Genomic DNA, 17,933 nt, shown 5'->3' on the forward strand with positions numbered 1-17,933 from the left:
GGCTTTTCCCTGGCTCTGTCAGTTCTGAGTTCAGGGCTTACTCCTAGCACTGTGTTCAGGGATTGCTCCTGGTGGGGCTCAGGAAGCCATATAGGATGCTGGGGGTCAAGTCCAGCTTGGCTGTGTGCAAGGCAAATGCCCTGCCCACTGTACAAAACTGCAGCCCTCATACAAGGCTATTAAAGTTGTCCAGAGCTTTGGCTAGACTGGGTCTCAGTGTCTGGTACATTCTGTAACCAGAGGAGTGATGGGTCTTCTAAGGAAATCACAGTACTATGTATTCAGAAATTGAATGTTTGGAGAGGGACTACTTCAAGTGAGGCGAGGGGTCTTGAAGCATAAGCTTTATTAACATCATGAAAAATCAGCTTCTGGATTGGAAGAGTACTAAAGAGATCCTGTAGCGCCCCCCTTCCCCATATCTGCCTCAACAACGCTATTATGAAACGAATGCCATTTTCATTATTTGCATTCCAACTTTGGAAAAGGAAGTGTTTGGTGAGATCGCCAGTGTTTGGATGCTGGGTAACATAGGACACCAACTTCCATGCTCCAGACCTCTGAAGGAGGCTCCTCTGGTCAGGATAGACAGGGAATGAGGTCAGTCAGCATGCCAGGATTGTTGTAGAAAAACCTGGAAAGGCACAGAGAGGAAAAACAACTGAAAACTAATTGTTCTACAGCAGAGGGGCAATCATTCACATTCTGCTGAAGATTTTTTCAGTGTTTCCATCCTGAGATTTGTAGCTTCTTTTTTCATAACTATATTCAAGAGTACTTAGAGTCCACTCATTGTATAAATTTATAAGTAGATATTTCAAGAAAATATTCTTATGAAAAGAAATATATGGGGCTGGAAAGATAGTAGAGTGGGCAGAGCACTTTCCTTCCATGTGACTTACCCTGGACTGATCCCCTAAATCCCATATGGTTACCCAAGCACTGCTAGGAGTAATCCCCGAGTGCAGAGCCAGGAGAAACCCCTGAGCATCACCATGTGTGGACCTCAAACAAAAACAGAAACAAATTTTAAAAAATGAAGGAAGAGTGAAAGAAAAGAAAGAAGAAGAAATTAAGAAAGAAAAGAAGGGAAGGAGGAAAGAAAAGGGAAGGAGGAAAGAAGGAAGGAAGGAAGGAAGGAAGGGAGGGAGGGAGGGAGGGAAGGAAGGAGGAAGGGAGGGAAGGAAGGAAGGAAGGAACACTCGGACCCTCCTATGAAATGCGCTCCCTGAAAGGGCAGTATGGAGATTCCATAGAATGCTGTTGCTGCCACCTACAGGCCATATGCTAAAATGACAGAATGCTGCTTAAGATGATAGTGTTAAGGTGAGCTATTTAAGAGACTAATTCGTTTTTCCGTTCCTTGTGCTAAGTGATACAAGCCAGAGAGAAAAGGATATGAAAGAATCCATATTAGGGCATCAAATTTTTGCGTGCTTCAGCTAACTTGCAACATTGCTTTCTGTAAAACTGCTTGGCTGCTTTGCACCTGGGGGAGAGGGGACTTGGAAAGTGAACAGGGCATAACATCTTTCTAAACCAAGTGTGATAGGATTCAGGTGTATTTACTGTTCCTGAAATGTATTCTCTCACTAAAGCACCCTGCAGACTTGGGTAACTCAAATGAGGATGGTCAAGGGAGATTACCTAAGGCTTAATGATTCCAGCTATAACCTTGCTTGTGCTGACACTGGATGTGATGTACGTAAATGCTTATCTTTCAATCTATAGGCTAAGGAGTGAGGACACGAGTGCTGATCTTTCATGGTTCACAGCTGTATTATTTATGTTTCCATTTCTTTGAGATGTTCAAGTTATTCATTTAAATTGTAATTATTGCTGAGCATAACATTTCATCTCATTTTATAGTTTAGTTTCACCTGTATTGTTAAACCTAAATAGTTTCAATACCTTAATAGCATTTAACTGTATGGCACTGTTGTCCAAAGTCACTGCACCTTCACCACTGTCAAAGTGTCCAGGACCCTCCACCACAGTTCTTATACTACTTCGAGAATGATATTTCAAGTGACAAAATGGTATGCAGTACAGATTTAGTCTCTAACTTATCCCTAGCCTGATGATCCCAATTCTTATCCAAAAACTCCATTCGTTGAGTATACCCCTCGAGTCTGTGTCCCCGCACAAGATTTGATGTTTTCACCTGTTTGTAGGGTGATATTTGAATTGATTTTACTTTCCAATTTAGTGCTAGTCTTCAATTTGTTCATCTTTTGTTTCAGTTTCTTAAGTGAAGAGACTTCATGTTAGAATCTATTAGATTGACTTTTTTTAAACAAAATTCACATTTTATTTAGGTTGAAATAAACTATACAAAATTGATTTCCTTCAAAATTAACTGCAATATTTTCATATAATTCCCAGAAGCCCACAAAACAATAATTCTTGTGTCTTCTCCTAGTTTTACTTATAAATCAAGAGGAGGCAGTAGATAATAGTCATGGAGAACAGACTTGAAAGCAAAACAAATCAGTTGTCAGTATCCATGGCCTCTGATCCTATCTTGACCATGAAACACAAGTTCAAGATACACTTGCTAAAAGCTTCTGTAGGCTCAACAAAGGAATGCAAACAGCAACAACCAGTTATGGAACAACAATGGCAGACTCGTCTGTTTCTTTAAGTTCACTTGCTAAAGACAAAATCTACACTTAAAATCTACACTTTGGCAAGCTCAAGTTTCTCTGGTAATACTCTTAATTGTCCAGTACAGGTTTTGAGCAGTAACACTTAGAACTCTTATCAGTCAAAGGTCAGTTGTGAGCTTTAACGTAACATTTTAAAAATGAATTCCTCCCACACAACCTCCAATTTATTTCTTCAAGGAACTGGTAACTCCATACCCACATATCGCATCCACAGTGATAATGTTATGTCTAAAATAACTAAAAACAACTCTAGAGCCACTAGCAGACTTCACACTGAAATGTGATGTGACACTTTCAATGCTATATTTTAGAACAGTTCGGTCTCCAAAGCAGGAATTCAAACTGGAGCCACTTAAATAGGAGTATAAATGAACATACTCAATGGGAGACCTACTGGTCAAGGCAGTCAGTGACTGGGTGGCCTACATACAACATAGCTTTTCTGTAAGATGCTTTCAAATGAAAGATAAACCCTATTTTAAAATCTCTTCGGTGTTTCCAATGGTTTCTGAATTATCTGCAGGAAGCTCTGACTTAGTTGTGTAGAGTTTGATATATGTGTTCACCATTAAATCCAAATCATGTTTTATATCAAAATTTATATTAAGCAAAGCCCAGTTATTCGACCCCTGGTCTCTCAAAGTGTTGCTCAGGTAAGCTTTGAGACACTTCCGTCCATTTTCATAGCGTTCATTTTCTACTTTTACAAAATGTATCTATTACTTAGAGTTCTACAGGTCGTAGAGGTCTCAAAGTGTTTGGCACATAATCGATAATGTTTATTTAGTTGATCTGGTGTTTTACCATCTAAGTCTGCTGTTCTACAATTCTCCACCCATTTCTGGCACCTGGCCTGGTCCCGCGGGAACCTGAAGAAGGCCAGGTCGGACTGCGTGCTCAAGCGCATGCAGTTGGGGGGCACTCAGAAGTTCTTTATTATCGTGTGCCCGCCCGCCCGCCCGCCAGCCCAGCCGTCCCCTCCCCGCCTCCTCAGGGCAGCTCGCCCGCCCGTTATGGCCAGGAAGGGGAGCCTGGCCAGTTGGCTGGCTCCGCAGGGCCGCGCACCGGGGGAGGGACTGGGGGCTGGATTGACTGTTGATGCTTTAGCAATGCTTCACTTAACCAGCTGTTTAAGCACTTTCCAACTGATGGTGACTTATGTTGTCTTTCTTTGTCAGTTCTTGTTCAATGATGTAGTGACTTTTTTGGTACATAAATCTTTGAACATGTATCAGAAAATAATATAGACTACAGGGGCCAGAGCAATAGCAATAGCACAACAGGTAGGGAGTTGGCCTTGCAGGCAGCCAACCTGGGTTTGATCCCCAGCATCACATTTGGTCTCCCCAGCACCGCCAGGAGTAATTCCTGAGTGCAGAACCAAGAGTCACCCCTGAGCATCGCTGGGTGTGACCCAAAAAGCAAAAAATAAATAAATAAATAAAACTAAAAAAATCCCAAAACAAAAAATGTACACTACAATCCATGAGGGAAAATTGAATTGCTGAGACCTTTGAATTTTTATCCAGTTCTAACCCTTTCTTTTCCAAGAAACATAACATGTCTAGTTAAATGAAACATGAATTTGGATCATTACAGAAATATTATAAGCATTTAAAGTACTCTCACCACGAAACCAAATAGCGTGTTATCAGAATTCCTTCTTTGTCTGCAACTTACTATTTATCCTACCAATAATGATTTCTAATCACCACCAATCATGGCCAGAATGCTTGGTTTTCCACATCTGAGCAGCATTTTCCTCCTAAGTCAATGGATTTGGTAAGCTGTTTTTGCTTTGTTTTCTTTTGTTTGGCGACCACACCAGGAAGTGTTCAGGGGTACTCCTCGCTCTCTGCTCAGGGATCACTCCTTGCGGTGCTTGGGGAACGCTATGGGATGCTGAGGGTGAACTTAGGTTGGCTGCTGCAGGGCAGCTGCTGTGACTTTGGGGCGTGGCACTGCCACGTGTAATTCTTGAGCGCAGAGCCAGGAGTAACCCTTGAGCATAACCAGGTGTGACCCCCAAAACCCCAACAAAACCAAACCAATTTTTGACTTGAAGCAAGAAAAATGGAGGCTGGGAGTTCGTTCCGGGTCACGAGATGGCGCTGTGGGGCGTTTTCATCCCTCCCAGGCCCTTTTCTCTAAGAATTTTCCACCCTTGGGCTTGCTTCAGTGTTAGGCCTGGGGTAATTAGGATCAAGCAGGCAGCTTCGGGCGGTGCAGCAGTAGGTTAGCGGTTAGGACACTTTCCTTGCATTCACAGAACCGTTGTCTGTCACTTGGCTTCCCATATGGCCCTCGAGTCGTGCCCGGCGGCATTCCTGAGAGTGCCCTGAGCATCTTTTGGTGTGTCCCCAACCATAAACAAACAGGAAAATTAAAACAAAGCAGTCCTTGATGGCGAATTCCCTCCCTTGAGGGGTTCTGAGTTGTATCTTCGTCCATCGCCCACGTCCTTGTAGAAGAGGGTTGGGGAACGCTCAGATTGTGGGGTGATGGAGTGTGTGTTGTTCATAGCAGGAAACATCCAGAGGGCTCGTTCACAGACATCACAAAGTGGGTTCAGAACTGTTCTTGCTCAGAGCGAAGAAAAAAAATATATATATATAAAACTTTGCCTTGCTCGTTCCAGACAAGGATCAACCCCCTGCACCCCTCTTTGTATAGAGAACAAGCTGGGGAACCCACCTGAACCTCCCCAGGAGATTCAGCTATGTACCCCACAAAAGTCTGAAGGCGGGAATCGAACCCTGGTCACCCGCATGAAACACAAGTATCCGCATGGCTATCCAACTGCTGCCTGTCAAAGCTGCGTTTGACCCTTAATTACCCCATACTTAACACTGAAGCAAACCCAAGGGTGGAAAATTCTTAGAGACACGGTCCTGAGGAGGGTCGGAAACGCCCTCGCCTAGCGCCATCACGTGGCGGCTAGGCGGAACTACCGGGCGACTATTCCCAAGTTTAAGATTTCCAGCTCCTGCGTTGGAGCTCTAGTACCCGGGTAAGGCGTTTGCCCGGTACCTGGGTCCACCGGCTTCGATTCCCAGCATCCCATATGGTCCCCGGAGCACTGCTAGGACTTAACTCCTGAGTGCAAAGCCGTGAGGAACCCCTGTGCATTGCGGGTGTGACCCAAAAAGGGAAAAACAGAAAAGATTTTCTTTGCTTCAATGTTAATACGGGGTCATGAAGGATCAAAGGCCAAGGATCTAACAGTGAGCCACGAAGGCGCTGGTCTTGTATGGGGCGATCAACCCATAGGTTCCCCCAGCACAGTCAGGAGTGATTCCTGAGTGCAGGGGCAGGAATAACCCTCGAATGCCGCCCGTGTGGTCCGCGAAACACAAGCAAACAGAATGCGACTTTCGCGGCGCATTCCTTCACGCCGAACTTGGGGGTGCCGAGCTGAGTCTTGCTTCCAGCTCCTTCCTCTACGGAAAACCGCGAGGTGTGGGGATGACCGCGACAGGAACTGTTTGCGAACGGGCTTAGAGGGAGAGATTCTACTTCGGGCAAAGCACTGGCCAGGCTGCTGGGTTCATCCTGACACAGGGATCGCCCCATGCGAGTCAAACGCCCTTAATGTTCGGCTACCGCTGCACGGCCTGAGGCCGCCTTCTTGATTCTTTGTGACCCGCAGGTTAATATGGAAGCAAACCCAAGGGCTGGAAATCTTCAGGCAGGAAAGCCTGGCCACGGCTCTTCCGCCGATGCACCACGAGAGGGCGCTGTGGGGCGTTTCCTCCCCTCCCCAGGGACATTCCTCTAAGAAATGTCCAACCCTAGTCCCGACTTTCCTCCAGAACTAGACCTCCCAGGATCCTCAGAATTTCTGATTAATAAAACAAAAAAGAATTTCTGCACAATGGAGTTGCACCCTTGTCCCTCTCCTTAGTCCCCCGCACTGACTGGCCAAGCTAGTCTCTGGCTTTATTTACTGTGGGCTGTGGGTGGCCCCAACAGCTTCTTGGTGGGCTCAGGGGTATGATATGGTGCTGAGACAGAACCCAGGGTGAGCACAGTAGACGATTGTGCCATACCATAGTATGATCTCTCCAAATCAACCATTTTTACAGGTCTCCAGTCTATCACCCCCACACCCCTACGCTCCACTTTTCCAAGGGTGCCATCTTTCCCCATCGCAGAGAATTTGGGGCTTCCTGTATACATGAGAAGTCCCAAGTCTGTGAAGGATGGTGACAGAGGTTAGATTCAACTTCAGGATCTCCAAAAGTTTGGGGTGAGATTGCCTACCATCAGATAAATGGGAGTAGGTTAAAAAGAATTTTGATTAAAACAGTGATAATGAGCCAAAGACCAGGCAATCCCCTTCCCTGGAAATTCTAAATACACCACTCACTCTTCCAATAATTATTTTATTTGGGGGTTTGATGTGGGTTCGCGGGGTTCTGGGGACCCTTATAAGTACTTGCTATTAAAGTTAGCCATGAACTTCTGCTTATTTTAATTAAGTTTATTTTTTATGTTTTTTGCTTTACTCATTGAGGTGAACAAAAATGGTCTATAGCCACTTTGCTCTGCCTGTGATCCAGCCCTTTGGAAAGGTTTCCAGTTATAGTCAACCCCACACACCACCACCCCATATTCTGAGGGTGTCCCAACCCTCCTCTACAAGGAATAAGGGTCAGGGATACAGCAAGATACAGCTCAGAGTCCCCCAAGTTGGGGTGAGGGAATCCACCATCACGAACTGAGGCTGTGTCCATGTTATTTGACTTGTTCATAGTTTGGGGGTCACAAACCCAGAAACGCTCAGGGCTTCTCCTGGTTCTGCACTCAGGAATCGCTCCATCATGACGGTGGGACTGTATGGGGAGCCAAAGAAAGAACCAGGGCCTTGTGTCTGCAAGGCAGAGCCCTAACCGCTCTGCTCCTGCTGCAGCCGCCCAAGCTGCCTGCTTGATGACCCCATATTGAAGCAAAGGGCTGGAAATCAAGCATGGAAGAAGTCGGGCCGCGGTAGTTCAGCCTAACTGCCACAAGATGGCGGTGTGCCGCGTTTTTGCCCCTCCACAGACCCCTTTCTCTTAAGAATTTTCCTCCCTTGGGTTTCCTTCAGTGTTAAGTATGGGGTCATTAAGCACACAGCTTCCACAGGTGCAGCGATAGGAGAGTGTCGCGGGTGCTTGTCTTTCCCGCGGGTGACCAAGGTCCGATTCCCGCCTTCAGACTTTTGTGGGGTACATATCTGAATCTCCTCGGGGTGCCCGGGTGGGTTGCCCCAGCTTGGTCTCTGGACAAGAAGGGTTGCAGGGGTTGGAACCTGGTCTGGAAGAAGCAAAGCAAGGCTCTTTTCTTTTTTTGTTCTCTTCGCTCTGAGCAATAAAATTCTGAACCCACCTTCGATGTCTGCGGCTGTGCCCTTTGAATGTTTCCTACAAGGGACAACCCACACTCCACCCACATTGTGAGGGTGCCCCAACCCTCTTCTACAAAGATGTGGGGGATGGAGGAAGATCCAGCTCAGAATGAGGGAGTTCGCCATCAAGCATCTGAGACTGCTTTGTTTTCATTTTCTTGTTTGTTTGTTTATGGTTGGGGCCACACATGGATATGTTCAGGGGGTTCTCCTGACTCTGCACTCAAGAATCACTTCGGAATGGCTGTAGAACTGTATGGGGAATGTACGAAAGGATCTGGGTCCCATGCATGCAAACAAAGAGCCCTTAACCGCTCTGCTCCCGCTGCAACGGCCAAACTGCTTACTTGTTTCCTAATGACCCTATACCTAACACTGAAATCTGTAACTGGCTGTGATCCACTGGGCTGGAGCTATAGCACAGCAGGTAGGGCGTTTGCCTTGCGCGTGGCTGACCCGGGTTTGATTCCTCTGTCCCTCTTGGAGAGCCCCGCAAGCTACTGAGAGTATCCCGCCTTCACGGCCGAGCCTGGCAAGCTACCCGTAGCATATTTGATATACCAAAAAACAGAAACAACAAGTCTCACAATGGAGACGTTACCGGTGCCTGTTGGAGAAAATCTGTGAAGGGAAGACAGTGCTACAATGCTACCTAGCTTTGAAGCAAAGAAAAGGGCACGACGTCTCTTTTTTTACAGAAACTAAAACAAGGTATCATTTATTGTAGGATATACTGAAATATCATTTAAAGGTAAAGGCCCTCCCGTTGTTCGTCGATTTGCTCGAGCGGGCCCAGTAACGTCTCCATTGGAGACTTTGTTGTTACTGTGTTTGGCATATCGAATACGTCACAGGGAGCTTGCCAGGCTCTGCCGTGTGGGTGAGATACTCTCTGTAGCTTGCCGGGCTCTCCAAGAGGGGCGGAGGAATCGAACGCGGGTTGGCCATGTTTGCTGCGTGTAAGGCAAACGCCCTACCACTGTGCTATAATGTGAAATATCATTATAAAATATAATTAAGGCTCACATACACTCTTCTATTGATTTCTGTATATAACACAATGATTCAGTATTTGTGTACATTTTAAAATAATTTAGAGAGTAAGTCTAGTTAATGTATGTCACTACTTAATCACTTATCACTTAACTTCCCGTTAGTCGTCGATTTGCTCGAGCGGGCGCCAGTAACGTTTCCATTTGTCCCTGTCGCGTGCTAGTGTAGCCCAATGGCATCTCTTCGCTCCGGGAACATGGAGGGCCTCAAACCGATCGTTCATGATCTTGACAAAGAAGTCTGACCATCTGGTAGGTGGGCGGCCACGCGGTCTCTTGACATCCCGTGGAATCCAATCAGTAACAGCTCTAGTCCAACGGTCGCCTTTAAATCTCATTACGTGACCAGCCCATCTGATTTTCGACACCTTGGCATATGAGACAGCGTCCCTGATCCTTGATCGTCGACGGATGTCAGAACTCCGGATTCGTTCTCTCATTTGAGTGAAACGTGTTATTCCAAGCATAGCTCTTTCTATTCTTCTTTGGGAGATCTGAATGGCGTTCTCATCTTGTTTGCGTAGGGCCCAGGTCTCTGAGGCATATGTTAATGCAGGAAGAACAGTGGAATCAAAGAGATGTGCCCGGAGCCGGAGGTTCTTCGTCCTCTTAGCTATTTCTTCGACGTTCTTGAAGGCGTTCCAAGCCGCTCTCTTCCTCCTGCGCAGCTCGGGTGCCAGGTCATTTGTCATGTTGACCTCTCGACCTAGGTACACATAGCTGTTGCATTCGGAGATGGTCGTTCCATTGAGAGCGAATGGGGCGTCAGGAACAAGGCTGTTTCTCATAAACATTGTCTTCGTAAGATTCAGCTGTAGTCCTACCTTTCCACACTCACGGTCAAAGTCGGCCAGCATTTGTGCCGCTTGGCTGATGTTTGGTGTTATTAAAACAATGTCATCAGCAAAGCGGAGGTGGTGTAGTTGCCGACCATCTATCTTCACTCCCATTCCTTCCCATTCCAGTCGTCGCATGATGTTCTCGAGGGTGGCACTGAAGAGTTTTGGTGAAATGGTATCACCCTGCCGCACCCCTCTCTTGACATCAACGATCACTTCTTTGTAGAATGGTGAGATCCTGGTAGTGAATCCGCAATACAGCTCACGGAGGATCCTGATGTATTGGGCTTGAATGCCCTGATTGGCTAGGGCTTCAATGACCGTTTCCGTCTCAACAGAATCAAAGGCCTTCTTTAAATCAATGAACGTTAAGCAGAGCGGCATCTTGAACTCCCGAGAAACCTCAATGAGCTTGGTTACCGTGTGGATATGGTCGATGGTGCTGAATCCTTTGCGGAACCCTGCTTGCTCGCATAGTTGTCCTTCATCTAGTGTTCTGCCAATCTACATATAGTTAAATTCTTTTCTTGTGCTGAGAACATTTTTCTTTTTAATTTTTATTAGTGAAACACCATGAGGTACAGTTGTAGACTTACAAATTTTTGTGCTTGTGTTTTGATTATACCCTGATCAAGTACCCATTCCTCCACCAGTGCCCATTTTCCACCATTACGGATCCCTGCATCCCTCCCCACCATCCCCCCCACACACACCCCTCTTTGGCAGGGCATTCCCTTTTGTTCTCTCTCTCCTTTCGGGTGCTGTGGTTTTTAAAAGAGGCATTGAGTGGCAATCATGTTTGGTCTATAGTCTACTTTCCGCATGCTTCTCCCATCCTGGGTGGATCCTCCCAACACCCTTTATTTGGTGCTCCCTTCTCTATCTGAGCTGAGGGTTAGGAAATCTGAAGCCTGGGACAAGTCGGGCTGCAGTAGTTCCACCTAATCCCCACGTGATGGCGATGTGGGCGTTTCCATCTCTCCCTGGGCCCATTTCTCTAAGAATTTTAAATAGCAGAGGGTGAGCATTTAATAACATTTAATAATGGTCTTTTCTCTGGTTTTTTCCCCATTGTTTTTAAGTCCCTAGCACCTTTATATTTTTTCACCTTTAAAGCTTATTATAGTGGGAATTTGTTTCAGAATGAAACTTCTAAAACATCAGTCATTAAAAATTTTAAATTTTACAAAAAGATTTACAAAACGGGTATAATTTGGGGGGATTTCCTTTGCTTTCTGAATTCTGTACAACACGAGTTACACACTCAATATTGCGTGAAAAACCAGAAATCCTTCTCTTCTGTCACTCCTGCTCTAATGGGCACCCTAGTTTTCAAGCACAGACAGAGCATTACAGGCACAAATCAGCCTTACTCCCCCAGACAACAGTGGGAGAAATGTGTGGTGTAGGAATGATTCCCTTCCATTCTAACTGGGCTTCCAGCCTCTGAAGTATTTTCGCAAAGAAGGCAAACAAAGCGGTCCTGCACTAGACATTCCAGGGACCAGCCTGAAACCGATTTTGGAAAAAGGAGAAAGTGGTGCCCCTACTTCTGTCAGACCCAAAGCAGGCAGTCGGAGGCCTTTGTGGTGATTTCTGAGTTAGTTTTGAAGAAGGCTTTCTCCTGGAGTCTTCTTTTCACTTTCACTTAGGGAACACTTTAGTATGTCAGAAGAATTGTTTGTGCTTGAAACCAGGGTAATTTCCCATTTCTTTGTGGACTTTGTATGTATGAGTCACGTCTTGCAGTGGGGTTCGGAGATGCACTTGGAAGAATATGAGTTCTGAAAACTTGAGATTTTAAGCTGAGTCTTTTATCTATAGTCTCTTGTTTATGTTTTTTGTTTGTTACTTTTGTATTCCTGGAAATCAAACTCAGGCTCTCACACGTGCAAGGCAAATGCTCTGTTGCTGACCTACATCCTGACCGGTTTTAGACTTAAGTGTGACCTTCATATTATTACAAGAACGGGGGGATTTGATGGAGGGGAGATTGGGCCATACCTGCTGTGCTTCGGGCTTACTCTTGACTCTGAGCTCAGGGTGCACTCCTGGCAGTGCTTGGGGGATCATACGGGGTGCTGGGATTGGGACCTGAGTCAGCATGCAGGCCTGCTCTCCCATAGGTCCTGAAAACTCAAGAACATAAATCACAGTTTTCCCTCAAGTACCAAGATGGGAGGTTGTCAATTTCCCAACACTGTTTCTTTTTATATAGGGGTTGCTATCATTTGGATGCTTTCTACTCCATTTCTGAATGTCCTCCCTTCTGCTGACATAATCATATGCATCTCTGGAATTCAAGCGCTCCCTTTGGAAGGGACAGATTTAAATTTTTGTGACTTCTCTTTCATTACTTTTCATCTATTGGAAGTAACTTTTCTTGGATGATCTGATACTCACCCAGCACCAGATATTCTCATCCAGAATCCTGTAAGAACATTCTAATTTTTGCTTGAAATTTACACAAAGGGCATAGAAGGGAGAAGGGATGAAAGGGAAGTCTGAGCTGTGCGGGAAGAAAGCTGTGGGAAAAGAAAGAAGTCATAATTCCTGTTTCTTCTTTAAAACCAGAATTTCAGTCATCTGTTTTGGGGCACTCAGGTTTTTTCCAGATTCTGGCTATTGTAAAGAGTGCTGCAATGAACAAACAGGTGCAGATGTCACTTCGACTATACTTTTTTGCCTCTCTGAGATATAGTCCCAGGAGTGGTATTGCTGGGTCAAATGGGAGCTCAGTTTCTAATTTTTTGAGAATCGTCCATACTGTTTTCCAAAAGGGCTGAACCAGTCAGCTGAACCAGCAGTGAAGGAGGGTCCCTTTCTCGCCACATCCGCGCCAGCACTGATTGCTTTTGTTCTTTTGGATGTGGGCCAGTCTCTGTGGTGTGCAATGATATCTCATTGTGGTTTTGATCTGCATCTCTCTGATGATTAATGATGTAGAGCATTTTCTCATGTACCTTTTTTGCCATTCGATGTCTTCTTTGAGAAAGTGTCTGTTTATTTCATCTCCCCATTTTTTGATGGTGTTGGATGTTTTCTACTTGTGGACTTCAACTAGTACTTTATATATCCTTGATATCAACCCCTTGTCGGATGTGTATTGGGCGAATATCCTTTCCCTTTCTGTAGACTGTCTTTGTACTTTGGTCACTGTTTCTTTTGAAGTGCAGAAGCTTCTTAGTTTAAAATAGTCCCATTTGTCTATCTCTGTTTTCACTTGCTTGGCCAGTGATGTGACATCTTTGAAGATACCATTAGCTTCAATGTCATGGAGGGTTTTGCAACTTTGTCTTCAATGTACCTTATGGATTCAGGTCTGATGTTGAAGTCTTCAATCCATTTTGATCTTAATTTTGTACACGGTGTTAGGCAGAGATCTAAGCCCATTTTTTTGCATGTAGCCATCCAGTTTTGCCAGCACTATTTGTTAAAGAGGCTTTCCTTATTCCACTTCACATTTCTTGCTCCTTTATCAAAGATTAGATGATTAGATTAGTGATAGGAGAATCCTCCCAGGATGGGAGAAGCATGCTGAAAGTAGACTACAGATCGAACATGATTGTCAATCAATGCCTCTTTTGAAAACCAAAGCACTGAAAAGGAGAGAGAGAACAAAAGGAAATGCCCTGCCACAGAGGCAGGGTGGGGGGGAGGGGCAATGGGGGGGGAAGGGATACTGGGATCCATGGTGGTGGAAATTGGGCACTGGTGGAGGGATGGGTACTTGATCACTGTATAATTGAAACTCTATCACAAACATTTGTAAGTCTACAACTGTACCTCATGGTGTTTTACTAATAGAAATTTTTTAAAAATCAGAATTTCAGAAAGCAACAGTTAATTTTGAATATGCTAAAACAGTTGGCATGAGAGCAGATGTCAGAGCATTAAAAAGTGACAGGGGCAGAGAGAGATTGAGAGAGAGAGAGAGAGAGAGAGAGAGAGAGAAAGAGAGAGAGCTCTCCAGGGTGGATGCTCAGCTCAGCATGCAGCGACCCCAGACTTGATCTCCAGAACCTCATGTCTCCTTAGTGCCACCAGAAAGAGTCGGAGTTACAGCCCCTCTTCTTCTAAGTTCTTTTTTTCACCTTCTCCTCTTTCCTGTAAAACCCTTAGCAGCATGAGCACTGCTGCTCAGTTAACAAAATTCAGTTTACTTAGCTTTGCTACAGACCTTGATAAATCGCATAACCCCCTTCAGGTTTTTCTTGGTTTGATTTTTGCTTTGGGGCCACCCCCGGTGGTGCTCAGGGATTACTCCTGTCTCTGCACTCAGGAATCACTCCTGGCGGGGGCTCAGGGAACCATATGGGATGCTGGGGATTGAAGCCGATTGGCTGTGTGCAAGACAAGTGCCTTAGCCACTGTGTTCTTTCTCTTAGGCCCAAATTCAACTTTAACTTACCTAGAGTAAATGTTCTAATAGTGGGTCTCATTGCCCTGACCCTGAAAGAGCCTCCCATAAGGCACCGTTGGGAAGGAAGAGTAAGGAGAGGCTGGTAGAATCTCAGTGCTGGGACGAATGGAGACGTTACTGGGGCCCGCTCGAGCAAATCAATGAACAACAGGATGACAGTGACAGAGTAGATATCTTAGAGTGTTCATGGAGAAGATGTATCTAGGATTAGAGATGTGGAGGGGGCAAGGCACTTGCCATACCTGCTTCTAATCTCACTTCGGTTTCTGGCACCACATGTGGTCCCATGAGTACCTCTAGAAGGAAGCCCTGAGCGAAGGAATAAGGAGTAGGCCCTGAGCAGCTTCGGGTATAGCCCAATTCTCCCCCATCACAAAATGTTTTTAAAGATGATGATCAAAACTCCTTGGCCAGCAGAGGGGAGAAAAAGTTATAAAAACATCCTTAGCCTAGTAAAACATTTCTCAGTCAGGGTCCGACCTCAGATGAAAATAACATAAATGGTAGGCCATAGCGTAAGACCAAGGGGCCAACATATTGATGATGGGGGCTATACAAAATGGAAACGAGTCCATTGGAAAAACAACCCAGAATAACAATTTGATTAATTCAACAGTATTTATTACATGTTCAACGAGTGGCTCGAGAGAGGTGAAGAGGTTTGCTTCGTACACAGTTTTGTCCTTAGCACAGCATATCTTCATCACCAGGAGTGACCCCCGAGTACAGAACCAGGAGAGACCGCTACCCCCTCCTCTCCATGTTAACGGAGTGTTGGGTTGTGTAGGTTCTGAGGTTGCTGTGGTGAACAGGCAGGTGCGATTCCTGCTCTTCCAGAGCTTACCTTCTTTGAGAAAGCTTATCATTAGCATGGAATCAAAATGATGAAGGAGATGCTGATGAATTCACACAGGAAATCAAGAGGCGATGCCCAGGAGGGCCCTGTGTCAGCCTGGGATGTCAGGGAAGGCCTACAGCCTGGAGAGTGAGAATGCACCAGCCATGCTGGCAGCTGGTTCACGGGCTTTGAAGGAGATGGGATTTACTCAGTGCCAGAGGCCAGCGGCTAGTACTTTCTTGTGTCTTTTCACCTCTCTTGGCGTGTGTCTTAGAACCCCGATGACTGAGAACAGACTCAGGCCTGTGGCTCTCTATTCTCAATGTCCCTTTGAAGCCAACTTGCCAGTCATTTCAGTCACCTCCGGGAATTCACACTAAACACCCTGACTCAAGATCCTTTATATTAGGTGGGCACCCCAGCCTGGATATAGCACCACAGCAAACCCATTGACTGGACCCACTTTGAAATTTATGGAGTCCTTATGCTGCTGAACAGTGGCATAGGAATGCCCTGATCCTCCTTGCCCACGCTCACTTCACTCCAGACTGTCCCTTGTCCCTTCCCCAGCCCCCACCCACTTCCTCTGATGTAGTTCTTCCCACACTAGAAAGATGCTTGATTCAGCAAGTCCACATGACCTGTGGTGCACTGCATCCAAGTGTGTGCAGATGCCACAACAAAATGCGTGTAACCCCAGTGAATACCATAACCAACTGGGGGAGCACTGCAAATCCTGGTCATTACAACAGTGAAAAGGGAAGAGAAAGGGAAAATGAATGAACATTCACAGCATCAAGTAAGGCATAAGCACATCCATCCGCATAGTCCTAGACAGGGTCAGAACCAGCAATCTCATTGTTTTCCACCTTCACAGCTGTTCTTCTCACTGGCGTGTCTGCAGAGGAAGAATCTCACATGGAGTTGTCATCTGCCATCCCTTGGGACAGCAATAGCTTCCTCTGGAATGTGTCTTGTAGGACCTGCCCGCAGCTCTATTTCAGGTGGTCTAAGTACTTATGATTTTGGTTTTTTAGTCACATCTGGCAATGTTCAGGGCTTACTCCTGGCTACGCACTCAAGATTTACTCCTGGTACTGCTCATGAGACCATATGGGTTGCCCCAGGGATTGAACCTCATATTGCTCACGGAATAATCTAGCTCTGTGGTCTGGGATTACTCCCAGCAGTGCTGAGTGAACCATGCAGTGCAAGACTAAACCCAGACACAAAGCCTGCACTCCAGCTCTTCGTTCTATAGCCGTGTTTTGGGGGGCTTTCTTCATTTCTATTTTCGTCGGGGAAGCAGACTGGAAATACTCAGAGGTTACTCCTGGCTCTGTAACTCAGGAACAACTCTGAGCAGTTCCTTGGGGACCAAATGCTCTATCCACTGCACTATCACTCTAGACCCAAGGAAGGTCTTATTCTCAGAAATATGCACACAGGGTTATCGTGGCTAGTTTTTTATTCCAGCAAAGATTTGGTCCTAAGTATATAATGCGCTATGAACATTCATTCAATTGGTGGTGGGAACCATGACTTCAAACTTTGGCTTTTGATTTGAGGTCACACCTATTAGTTCTCAGGAGCTACTTCAGGTTTGGTGTGAAAGGTTGTTGCTGGCAGTGTTCATGGGACCACAGGGTACTGAGCATCTAACCAGGGACTTCAGTTTTCAAATCCTGTTTTCAAACTCTGGCTTTTGAGAACTATTCTTAGTTTCTTATTGGAGGAGTGGTGGTATCTCTCTCTCTCTCTCTCTCTGTCTCTCTCTGTCTTTCTCTCTCACTGTCTCTTTCTGTTGGGGCCGGACTAGATGGTGAAGATGAGTCCGTGTAGAAGAAACAAGCTCTGTACAGACTACATGCTCAGCTTAGAAAGAAAAAGAAGCTCTACCTGACCAGTTTGACTTCAAGATGTATATTACCTTTGCATTCAAGGAGAAGAAGAAAAAATCAGCAGGTTTTGAAGTGTCTGAGGTCAAACCAGTCATGACGAATAATTATAAGAAAATATCCTAAAAGGTGTGCGAGATTCCAGCTATTCCTTGGAAAGTTCCATAGAGCTTTTAAAGGAGGATGTGGTCCAGCTTCCTGCTCCTCGATACCAGTCTGTGAGAAGGGATGTCATTGACTGTACTCAGGAGATGTATTTCATTCTGTGGCCTTAGAATGTTATTGAAAAAAATTGTCTGTCTACTGTTTTCTAGGTGGAAGGAATCTGATGAGCCTTTTCGTCTCGTTCATGCCAAATTTGAGTTTCATCACTGTGACTATGAAAAACACTTTCTGCATGTACTGAGCCACAAGGACAAGACTGGAATTGTTGTCAACAATCCCAACCAGTCAGTGTTTCTCTTTATCGACCAACAGCATTTGCAGACTCCAAAAAATAAAGGTAATATCTTCAAGTTATGCAGCATCTGCCTCTACCTGCCACAGGAACAGCTCACCCACTGGGAGGTTGGCACCGTAAAGAAACACCTGCATCCTTCCAAGCCAGAATAGAGTCTGGGCCAGCACAGTGGAGAAGATCAGAGTGCAGCAGGAGATCTTGTCTTGTTTTCTTACCACTTTATTCTTTCAGAGATTAAAGAAAATGGACTCATGCACAGAACACTCTGCATTTTGAAACTTGTTCATCCTGATTTCTTTTTAAATCATTTGTATCTCAGAACTGAAAAAAATTAGCTGTCTTCTGCACAGACTGTGTGAAAGAAG

The 17,933-nt window shown here is 45.4% G+C and overlaps 1 pseudogene; it reads left to right on the plus strand.

Moving 5' to 3' along the window:
• The first annotated feature begins 5,996 nt into the window (after positions 1-5,996).
• Positions 5,997-17,855, plus strand: LOC130028899 (uncharacterized protein C6orf62 homolog; annotated as a pseudogene).
• The last annotated feature ends 78 nt before the right edge of the window (positions 17,856-17,933 follow it).

Source organism: Sorex fumeus, unplaced genomic scaffold, assembly GCF_029834395.1.
Source record: "Sorex fumeus unplaced genomic scaffold, SorFum_2.1 ptg000041l, whole genome shotgun sequence".
Classification (NCBI taxonomy): Eukaryota; Metazoa; Chordata; class Mammalia; order Eulipotyphla; family Soricidae; genus Sorex; species Sorex fumeus.